Source organism: Sinohyriopsis cumingii, chromosome 1 (assembly GCF_028554795.1).
Source record: "Sinohyriopsis cumingii isolate HCF-2022 chromosome 1, ASM2855479v2, whole genome shotgun sequence".
In the NCBI taxonomy this organism is placed as follows: domain Eukaryota; kingdom Metazoa; phylum Mollusca; class Bivalvia; order Unionida; family Unionidae; genus Sinohyriopsis; species Sinohyriopsis cumingii.
Window position 1 is genome coordinate 112,698,427 of NC_142961.1, and position 12,956 is coordinate 112,711,382.

The window sequence follows — 12,956 nt, forward strand, 5'->3', positions numbered from 1 at the left end:
CTTATGCATAAATCGCAAGGGTCACAACTCGGATCTCAGGCAATTCTGTATGCACGGCAAAAATGATAGTCGATGTTTTCTTTCTTTTTTCTTCGTATCTTGTGATTTTGGGCAGATACATTTATTATTTTTTTCCTGCCTACGAATTACAATATTAATTCATCAAGACAGAAATATATTTTATACTCAATAATACATTTTGAGCCATATCTTTATGTAGTGACTTAATCAAAACTAGTGGTCAATGACCGTCAAATTTGTATTTAACACTTTAACGTATTTTTTTAAAGTTATGTCGATATTTTAATTTTCAGAGGACTGTTGTCATTTGAATATGGAACAATATCAAATGTTATACTTACCACACATGCTTTCCTTCATAATAACTATGATTTGTTTCATTTCGCCTTGTAATTCATGTCGTATTCTGAGCAAATACACAAATTGATGATTTAGCTTGTCACAGCTTTGGGAGCCACTGTGGCTCAGTGGTTGAAGACTGTGGATGAGAATGTACTCTCAACTTCAATAAAACATCGTACACATTTTTTGTCTAACTTTATACTTGGGAGTGTCCAAGTCATCGCCACTTAAAAAGTACTTCCTGAAGTTTTCACAGGATCTCGATAATTTGTTTCAAGTGAACCTAAATTTGATCGAGAAGCATGCATCATTTCATGTTTTTGTAGCCGTAAGTATGCCTCAATTTTCTGCTTGCGTATTTAGCTTGTCAATAGATATGTTTCGAAAACAGTAGTACTTGTACACGTATCCATATATCGCTTGTGGATACGTAAACGTGTAACATACGAGGGCTATATACAAAGTTATGAATATTCGTGCGCTGTACAATTAAGTTCTTTATTTGTGAACATTGCTCAGTCGATCCCTCGAAGTAAATACGAAATATCATTTCTCAGTCTAATTTCTCCACATTTTAATGCCATTTTGTATTTCCTGTCGAATATGTTGTTCGTACATTAGAAATCTGCACTTTCAATCGCATGGTGGCCTTCAATCTCCCATCGTACCTTTAGTGGTAGTATTCAGCCAAAACATAATGTGTCCTAAACCAGGGCTGTATGAAGGATACGTGAAAGTTTAGATGCTCGTTTTCTTCGGGAGTTTTGACGCGACGTTTTATTTTAATGTAGTTGTTGTGGGCTTAAAGCCATTTTTAAGCACATGATAAACTATACATAGTGGCCAGTATAACTAGTGGAGGAAGAACCAGGGAAAACCCAGGGAAAAACCACCGACGGGAAGCTACCAGAAAGCTTTCTCACATACCTACATAGGTTGAGCCTGACACTCGAACCCACGCAAACAGAGGTGAGATAGCAGTGATCGGTAAAGGCGAGTGCTTTAGACCACTTGGTCACCCGGGGCCCGCTGATCTTATACGCCGTTACGTGGTTATGTAGTAGAAGGAAACCACGTCAAAACTGAACAATATGACAGAGAATTACATCCGTAAGCATTATCCAAGTCGGCCTTGATATTAGCCAGAGAATACCTTAAGCGTGATCTGATTTTACAGAATGTTGCTCCTTAATACATAATGGTTCTCCTCTGAGATTTTACATCACTCACATTTACCTATGTTACGCCTTCGCATATATCTGAGGGCATCTCACGTGCTGCACGACCTGCTGCGGATAATTTTATAGAATGCTATTTTGTATATCATCTGGAGTTATAAGCATTAACAAATTCAAATTAAAGAAGAAGTTACAAGGAAAAGATCATACTTTTCAAATACCCGTCGTAACTGCTTAATATTAAAACAGCTGATAGGAATATCTGAAACGTTACTAATGGTGATGGTAGTAATTAAAAGTTATGTTTTTCAATCTACCTGTTAATTATGGTTTGGTAGCGTTATCTTGTTAATCATTGTTTGTGGTCCGGATACATCTTGACGAGAATGCAGAGCAATTTTTGAATAAATTTGCTGAATGTACACCGAATATTCGATTAATTGGTGTATTTGGTTGTGTCGCGTCGAATTCACGAATATGCATATGTAAAATAGTACCACAAAACTCAAAATAGTCAGGAATTATGAAAACATTGATTATAGTGATGATAATCAAATAGTCGATAGACAGTGTTCCTAAAAGAGCACAAGTCTCATCCCATCATCACAACGCACTTGTGTTCCACAGAAACAGGCTTAGATACACGTGTCTGCATCACTCGACATGGCAGACTTGTCTAACAAATTCATCTGACTCCCCTGGCTGTAATCGATCCAGTCTTTCGAGTGGGGCGAAATAAATACATTCCTTTACAATCCAACTAAAAGCAAACTGAATGGACATAAACTCTGATTTGACAATCTTCAAAGATTGGTTGCCTTGGAAGATGGATATTATATATGGTCGGAGAACATTGCACCATAATGTAATCTGAATTATACATAAGTCTCTAATTTTACTGCAGTTTATTTGCTTTTCAAAATGTGATAGTTTATTCAATAATGATAATGTTTGCATGCATGCATGATGGCTGTTCGGGGGATTGGAAATGAGAAAAATATGCATGCATGTTGAATGTACTGTCAATCTTCATTGTACTCTATGAATGTGTGAGTCAGACATATTTTATTAACCTGCGTTGTGTGTGTGTATGTTATTACAGAATTAAAGACAAAATTATACAAGGAGTAAATATTTAAAGTATTGGAACCATATTGAACCATCGATGTGGAAGTTACCAAGATAAATTCCATATTCACACGATTTTAGTGTCCTCCAAAATCTTCGAGGATCATTCTTCACATAACACAAGAGTGTTTCTCTGTAAATTCTAAGATTATTGGTAACACTACAAATACATCCAGTCTTAATTCTATCACTTTTAAATAACTCTAAAGAAACAATATATATATATATATATATATATATATATATATATATATATATATATATAATCTTGAGATTTCTATCACTTTTATATAATTCCAAAGAAATGTATCGTTACGTAATTAAAGTACAAATACTTACTCTATAAGCACCATTATGTAAATGCTTTTTTCCCCCTCTGAAATGTGTCTAGTGCTATTATATTGTGGACATATACAATATTAATTATGGAGAAGCATCTGTGTTAGATAATAGGAGACTGAACTGAAATTATACTTGAAATAATCAAATCGTTAATCAAAGTGGAAAATTGTTACACATCGCGCTTCAACAAACTTTTTATATTGAGAATTGTATGTAAGATGGGACTGGTTAGACGAACATCATCGTTTTATAAACTCTGCAAACAGATACACAATTAAACATCATCTAAGTCTCCAAACCTGTAAATTTATTGATTAGTTCGTATCAGAGCCTACAGGTCCAGCAGAATTGCAAATTATAAGCTGGACAATGGATTGTGGGTTACCACAGTCTGGAAGATGTTTTCTTTTAGATTAGTTCCCATCTTACACAGTACAATTTAAGACAATTCTTACAAGAATAACATTTGATTTTTCTCTTTTAAAATTGTTTATTTGGATGACAGGTTTCGGTCTAGGCGCCGGGTTGAAACTGGAGGAAAGTGATAATGCAAACTAAAGGTTTTGTCAAGGATAATACAATTCTTTTAAACACAAACGTCCGTTAAGAAAATCGCCACAAATTGTCTAGCGTTAGATAGGACGTAGCCCTTTATAACTTGTTTATAGAAAATCGCCTCAAATAGTGTAGCATGAGGTAGGATGTAGCCCTAAATACCATGGTAAGAGAAAATCGCGGCTGATAGTGTAGTATGAGATAGGACGCAGCCCTATATAACATGGTGAGAAAAAATCGCTGCAACTAGTGTAGCGTGAGATAGGATGCAACCCTATATAACATGGTTAGAAACAAATCGCTGCAAATAGTGTAGCTTGAGATAGGATGCAGCCCTATATAACACGGTTTAAGAAAATAAACGCCACAAAGTGTTGCGTGAGGTAGGACGTCGCTCTGTATAACATGGTTATAGAAAAGTCTAGCGCGAGATAGGACTTAGCTCAATATAACATAGTAACGCGATTCTTTTATATGTTTCTATTATTAAAAATCCAAATTAACACCTTCCCCGAATAAAAATCTTCAGTGGAGCAATTTGTTGTGGATTTAAACTTCCTTCAGTCATGTACATTCAATCCTCTTATGAAATCCTGCAGTTAAATTATTGAGTATGCATTATTTATGTTGAACTCCTGTGCATAATGCGAATTATAAACCTATTTGACTCCTATGTATAATGCGAGTAATGAACCTATTTGAACTTCTGTGCTTATCGCGAGTAATGGACCAATTTGAACTTCCGTGCATAATGCGCGAAATGAACATATTTGAACTCCTGTGCATAATGCGAATAATGAATCGATGTTTAACTGGGAGATGTGGCATAAAGGTAATGTCATCTCTGATTTCATTCACGATATCACCAACCGAAGACCTGGAATATACATCCTCATTATATGGAGAAGTAAATGGCTGTAGGTATTTAATTAATACTTTCGTCACACTCGTTATATGGAGAAGTAAATGGCTGTAGGTATTTAATTAATACTTTCGTCACACTCGTTAATGAAAAGGATATCGTCCAATACTTAGGTGAATGCGCGATTTAACGTTAAGTTACAGATATTAAGATTTGTACAAGGAACTTTTGGAGTTAGTATCCTAACATGTCTTTTCTGACATATAAAAACAAGATATTTATATTTGAATACAAGCAGCAGACCATTTGAATAGATAAATTAGTTTTGATCCAGACCAATCATTCCTGACAACCAAGTATTCGTTATAACGATGTATTAGTTGTCTATATATAAGTATGGAGTCCAATGTGTGTTCGTAGTGTCACCAAATTCATAATAGTAAGGTTCTTTATAGAGATTGTTTGCAGTATTGACTATTATTTCAGAATTTGCCGAATGCATTGCACAAACAGGGCATACATACACGTCACAATCAACATGATTGTTTTCATCAAAACTATTTAAATAATTATTGCACTAAACATTTTGTATACCAATGTAACATAACCTTTTCTAAATTATATCGAAAACAAAATCGTTGCATGGTCACATAAGTTATAAACATATAAGCTTTATACCATAAAATATGATGCATTTAGATTTAAAAAAGACAGTTATATAGACAAGAGAGATATACAAGAATGAAAAATCTAAAGCTGGGCCAGAAAATGGATTCTATTAATCATTTCTCTCTGACCTTTCAGAAGGAGGAGGATGTGAGAAAGGATAGATTTGGAAGTGGTCAAGCCAATTTATAAAATGGTGTAGAAAGGATTGTTTTTCTGTCATGCTGAATATGTAGCAAACTATATTAATTCAATTAACGTTTAGGTAACAGATGAGGATAACTAGTATCCCTCACATGTTTATTATGACTAGATCAACCAGAATCCAGTTAACCACAATTGCATACCAGATATGTCATTTACGCAAACTGCTCTACACATACTTTTTTGGTTTTGAGTTTTTGCTATATTATTTGGGCACCTACATTACCGGAGTCAAAACGCAATCAACGTTTTCTAGCCTCTGGCAAGAAGGCACTAATTATAGATTACTTCTTAACACCAGAAGCCTACATATAGGTCATACGTGTTTCATATTAATACAGTACTGGATGGAGGATTGGAAAATTCCATCTTAGAGTCAGAATATTGTATCAGACGCGAGGCTTCGCAATTTTTCTGATGCAAAATGTTGATCCTGCAGGTGGAATTTTCCTATTCAGTACTGATAAATAATGAAGACTTATTTTCCCATATTCTTGGTTATTAAGCGTAGGTTATAAACAAAATGGCGCAAAGCCTGTTTATATAAAGCATGAGAAGGGAAAATATACATGAAACCGTTTTCATATTGAGAGAGAGAGAGAGAGAGAGAGAGAGAGCATATATTCTTTTGGTTTGCACTACATATTTTGGTATAAATTTGGGAATGAGGTTACAATGCAGATATATCAGATATCGACTGAAATAAAAGAGACACAATAAATGCAAACACTCGTAACCTTATGTATATGACAACGTCATACAAAAAACTTAAAGTAACTATGCCCCAGTCAAAACGCTATTTTTCTGTATATTCTCCATCAGTGTTCTACACTGGGAAACATGTCGGCATGTGAGAAAACAATTCTCAGTATACTTGTTATGTTGTCCATCAAACAAAAGTTTTATGTTATAATTTCGATAGCTAAGTGTGTGTGTCTAAATCTTCAGAGAACGATTTTCAATACATTATACACACTCTACTGCAGTAATCCTAATTTTAATTCTTATTCTCATAAAAAGTCAGTCGCTTAAGTCAACCTTTTGTAAAACGGATCAATGGTAATAAAATTTCGCGTGCTAGGCGGCCTACTCCTAAGTATTATTTTTTACCACAAAAATCAACGTTTTTAAAAGTTATAAATTTTAATCTAATGTTTGGTTTTTATATTTTAAGGTAAACTTCTTTATAGAGCTAGCATATAAATTCTTCTGAAGCATTTGAACATGTTGTTCCATTTTTAAACTTGAATTTTAGTAAATATATTTGCTTAGAATTGCTCTCCGAATGGATAGAAATCAATGTTTACTTGATCAGATATTTGTTTCCGTCAATCGCTGATTGAGATATTTCGTTATGTTTCGTTCCCATATGGATGTGCAAATTATAGGAAAATATCCAGAATAATAAATACGCTTAAATGCCCATCTCTCACAGTAGAGACAAAATTGTACCACAATGCAGGCGGCGCATTAAAACCTGGACACAATCCAAAATATCGTACCTACTGTCATGAATGACCAGATCAGTATCATGACAAACCAAAGTCACGTGAGTGACAAACGATAACATAAGTTTATGGATGCTATTGAAAACGGTTTCACACATTTAGTTTGTTACTGTTGATTCGTCACTTACAAAATGTAATTTTGCAGATGCATACTGCCTTCGTCGAACTTTGTATATCATATTCTTCAACCATATCTACCTGGACAGTCCCGGGTCGTTTAAAAGTTTCGAAAGCGTCTACAGTGTGGAATCAGATGCTGAATGCATCTTTTATGCAGGAGGAGACTACACTGATCGTCAGGCAAAGGATTGAGATTAGAAATGCAATATTTGCACATCTAAATGGGTTCATCATATACATACGTCAAAACGACATTAAATGATTAAAGAACAACATGCTAGTCAACAAAATTATTGTTACACAAATAAGCCTGGAGCGCCAAGATACATAAATGGACATATACCCTCATTAGACTATGAGGTCTGATCAAACATATCCAAACATTAACTCAGAAAAAGTGTTGGAATAAATGAAAACTTCCTTTCTAAGATTACAACCATGTGTTCGAATAAAGTCTTGAAAATCTTGTCTGATGGGCTTTTAATTATTTATAGAATTTGTCATGTTAGAAATCTAAGACTTGCATTAGAGAGAGAGAGAGAGAGAGAGAGAGAGAGAGAGAGAGAGAGAGAGAAGTTAACTAGTAGCGATCATTTTCAGAACTTGGCAAGTATTTACACTATGCTCGGAATATTTAATTTGCAATGTTGGTTAGTTATTCTTTTTTAATTTGTTTCATTTCGTCATATGCTGTAGGTTAGGTAAATTTGTATTTTTGTAGCTGACCTTGTCCAATAGCAGTGACAGTTTTGTAAACAACACTGTTTACCTTTTTCTGAGTGATATACATATTATGATTACACTGGTCAACAGTGAAATCATTACTGACTTGAAAAGGCCCTAATCTGTAGTATTTTGGTGTGCCGAACACGAATATAACCGTGAAAAATTTGTATTGGCTCTCGTTTTGAAGATATTCATATACCTCATTTTCTATGTTTCACTGTGTAAATTTCTCCAGTAGGACTGCAGCAACATCCGGAATAATGATGTAACATTGCATAATACCATCATGCTCACATCATCCACAGTTGATTGCATCATTTTCTGATGCAATGCAATACTAATGCCATGCGGCTGCTGAAGTAAGTTGACGTCAGCAGTGTACTATACATGTGTAGGCCTATTATACTAATGCCAGGCGGCTGCTGAAGCTGACGTAAGCAGTGTACTATATAAAGCCCAATCAGATAGGTTCAGCATTTAAAATATTTTAGACGTTGTGCGAGACAGTTCAAGCTACTGTTACATAAAACTTATTATTTTATCCATTTACGTACAATAAAGAACAGTAATGCCTCGAAAGTGTGTTAATACCGCGGACAATTTTTGCTATATTTGTGGGGAAGTGACATTTGCCAACCAGAAGAAAAGTATCAATTCTCAAGTGAAGAAGGCATATCATCTTTACTTCGGATGCAAGGTTGGTGACCAAGACAAGCATTGGGCTCCGCATATATGCTGTGCTACATGTACAACACAGCTTTCACAGTGGTTGAATTGCAAAAGGTCATCAATGCCGTTTGCAGTCCCAATGGTGTGGAGAGAGCCAAGCAACCACCTAAATGACTGTTACTTCTGCTTGGTTCCTCCTCTTTCCGGCGGAATAACGAAGCGAAAGAAGTCGAGAATAGTCTACCCAAACATTCCGTCTGCATTGAGACCAGTTCCACATGGTGAGGGACTTCCTATTCCAGAACCTCCAGCAGAATATTCTCTTGATTCATCTGACGAAGACAAAGGTGAGTCGACCTGTTCTTCTCCTGGTCCATCAGCATGCAGTGATCCAGATTTTCACTGTGGTGCATCATCAACCCCACACAGAATAACACAGGAAGAACTAAATGACCTGATTCGTGATTTGGACTTATCAAAGAACAAGGCAGAATTGCTAGGATCAAGACTCCAACAATGGAATCTTCTAGAAGAAGATGTCACAATTACTGCATATCGAAAGCGCCACCAGCAATTGGAGCCTTTCTTCAGAAAGGAAAGTAATCTGATATTCTCTTCCGATATTGAGGGCCTCATGAATGCTTTAAAAATCACTCATGACCCACAAGAATGGAGACTATTTGTGGACTCTTCGAAACTGAGTCTCAAGGCTGTGCTTTTGCACAATGGAAACATTCTTCCATCTATTCCAGTAGCGTATGCTGTCCACATGAAAGAGACATACGATAACTTAAGGCAGCTACTGAATTCCATTGAGTATAACAAGTACAGCTGGCACCTCTGTGGTGATTTGAAGGTAGTTCTCCTTTTAATGGGACTGCAGCAAGGATATACAAAATACATGTGTTTCTTATGCGAGTGGGATAGCCGAGCAAGGGAAATGCACTACATGAGGAAGGAATGGACTCACAGGCAGAATGTAGCCATTGGAGAGAAGAATATCCAACACCCAGCTCTGGTTGAGGCTCAGAAAATCTTGCTACCACCCCTTCACATCAAACTAGGTTTGATGAAGAACTTCGTGAAAGCCATTGACCGGACTTTGCCAGCATTCCGATACCTGCATGAAAAATTCCCTCGACTCAGCGAAGCAAAGATTAAAGAGGGAGTTTTTGTGGGTCCTCAGATTCGAGAGCTTTTCAAAGATGACCGGTTCAACAACTTGCTGGAAGGTGACGCGAAACAAGCATGGAATGCTTTTCGCCTAGTTTCTACAAACTTCCTCGGAAATGTTAGGGCAGAAAACTATAAGGAACTAGTAGAAGACATGTTGATGAAGTATAAGAAACTTGGCTGCAATATGTCTCTAAAGATTCACTTCCTTCATTCCCATTTGGATTTCTTTCCTAGCAACTGTGGTATTGTTAGTGATGAACACGGCGAACGTTTTCATCAAGATATCGCAACAATGGAACAAAGATACCAGGGAAAATGGTCCACTACAATGCTGGCTGACTACTGCTGGACACTCCTCAGAGATGCTCCCGAACAGCTGTACAAGAGACAGGCGAAGAAATCTAAGATGTAGTCAATGACTTGATTTTTTATAGGTAGGCTATTACAGTTGACCTTTTCTATTGGAATGCATTTCGTTATGTAAACATTAATTTCTTGCAGATTACAAAAAAACTAGAGCCAATTTTGCAATTTGACTGTCATATTCGTGTTCAGCACATAAAAATTGATAAGAATTGACTAATTTTATTTCAGTAACATGACTTTTGTAAAAATTTGTTGTCCAGTGTTATTAGTCTGGTCCGAGTCAATGACACTATGTTTACCATGTTATGTATTATAATTTTAGTAACAGATCTTCTAATTATAACTAAAATTTTAGCTTGAAAATATCTGGAACCTTCCTGAATGAAATTTTCCGTTGGGTAATAGTTACTTGTAGAAAATGCTAATTGTGACATAGGCCAGGTACAAGAGTATAAGACCTTGTTTACTGGAAACATTATTTATTCCTGAAATAGTATCTGAATCAGAAATCAGTCTCATTGTTGTGTCGAGTATTTCATTTGGTCTGGAATTTACTTATTCAAATTTATTCACTGGAAATACAAAGTGCTCATCTAGAATAATAGTCTTGGAAGCAGAGACTGGATTTATAGTTGAATTCAAACAAGGATATATCTTTTGGATATTATTATTTTGATTCAACAAAATGACGTTGGCACATAATTAGTATTCAGGCCATCATAGACACATAAACACTTCCGGTGTTGTATTTATTTTGGAATACCCCTAATATTCAGGACTTTAATCATTAGGCCCTGTGCTAGTAATTATATGATTATCTGGGATTTAATTTGCGAAACCGTAAGTTCCTTATTTGTACATTTTCACTTTGTATTTATGGGAAATAAATTATTTGTTACAATTTACAAAACTTGTTCGTTTTCGCTATTTTCTGTTTAAGACCATAAATTCGAACAGCTATGCATAACCAGCAATATGGTCAATCCGTTAAAATTAACAGATTTGATAAATGTTTCGAAGATCTGTACACATGCTTGAGTTGTGCATATAATTCAATGAATTCGTCCAGGAAAATATTTGACAAACGTGAAGTTACACATAATACTTTGTTAATTGTGGGACCATAACCTTCATCACGTGATTTAATAGGGCTACTGGTGTTGTTTCCACTCAAAACGCAAACAGGCACACACTCACAAATAAATGCATTAAATGACAAAAGTGCGTGCCCTTTCACTTGTATGGAAATAACGATCGAAACAGTATGTAATCCCATATTCTATAAACATAGTAAATAATGGCATGAAAGGATAGAAAAACAATATCAAATGTAACCAATTCTCTAATGCTCTGTTAAGGTCAAAGCATCTTTTGACATCTGCACTAATCTGCTATTCAAATAATTTGTTTCTTTTAGAAGAGATAAAGTTTATAACTAATATATAATTTTTTTTAATGAAGACATTGTTGTCACATTTATGATTATTTGTAAGGATCAAACATACACAGCTTTTGATAAATATTGTAAATTAAGGTCTGGATGCAGGGAAAACAATTCCTAACATTAGAACCACTTTTTGAAAGGACCTATATTTGCCTTTTTATCAATATTTTATCCGAGGTGGTATTGCTGGTTAACGCCAAAAAACATGTTTAAATGTATTTTCGTGTGCACAGCCATCACAAAATACTGTAATATAATTATATGCTAACAATCGCATCATCGAATAATCATATCATCAAGCTATTCAAGTGGTACTGGAACAAAGGCGTCTGGAAGACAGAAGATTGTAATTAATGGAACATATTCAAAATGGCGACATGAAAATAAATTAAGAGTTATAAAATGTTTTGGAATTGATGCAACAATAGAAACAAACTTGAAAGTGATAATATAAAATTATATATATATATATATATATATATATATATATATATATATATATATATATATATATATATATATATATATATATATATATCTATATATATGTATATATATATATGTATATATATATATGTATATATATGTATATATGTATATGTATATATGTATATGTATATATATATATATATATATATATATATATATATATATATATATATATATATATATGTATATATATATATATATATATATATATATATATATATATATATATATATATATATATATGTATATATATATATGTATATATATATGTATATATATATGTATATATATATGTATATATATATGTATATATATATGTGTATATATATATATGTATATATATATATATGTATATATATATATGTATATGTATATATATATATATATATATATATATATATATATATATATATATATATATATATATATATATATATATATATATATATATATATATATATATCACATCTATATACTTTGTCAATTATATCTGCAAACTGAATTTGCCAGATATGGCACAATGCACGTTTTGTATATATTTAATTTGTAGTTCTGATAGGTGATGTCCGTACAAATTTAAGATACACAGGCGCTTTTCATAGTCTTTATTATCCGATAGTTTGCCTTTTTTAAGAAGTCTTCTTCTAATGAAAGTGCTCTTTTTCAGGGAATAGAGTGCATCTTTGTTAGCAGACTTAATCTCAGGACCAATGACAATGGGAACAGTGTGGTCTTTATCTATCAAGGGTATTCATTGATTAAGCCCTAGATAGATAAGGTTGCGGTCAATCCACCTGTAGCTGACAAGCGGCGTTTTGATCCTTATTGAAAATAAAATCCCTGAGATCTCCAGTTTCTCTCAGAGGGCTATTAGCGAAACTGAAGCCACTCAAGCATCTGTTTGCTATTTTGTAAAAATTGGGTCTTGATAAGAAAATGGAGACTACATTAGGTACACCCTGGTGTCTTGTGGCCAGTGATGATTATACCATGATGCTAAAATTGCAGATTCCATATCCCTGAAACTGATTATTAAGGTAGAGTTTGATGTTGCGGAATACAATATTGACACCAGATATATCAAGGAAATAAAATAAGACAACTTCAAACGCACTTTCACGTGAACTGAAGTATTATGTTGCTACATGTATATTTTATGT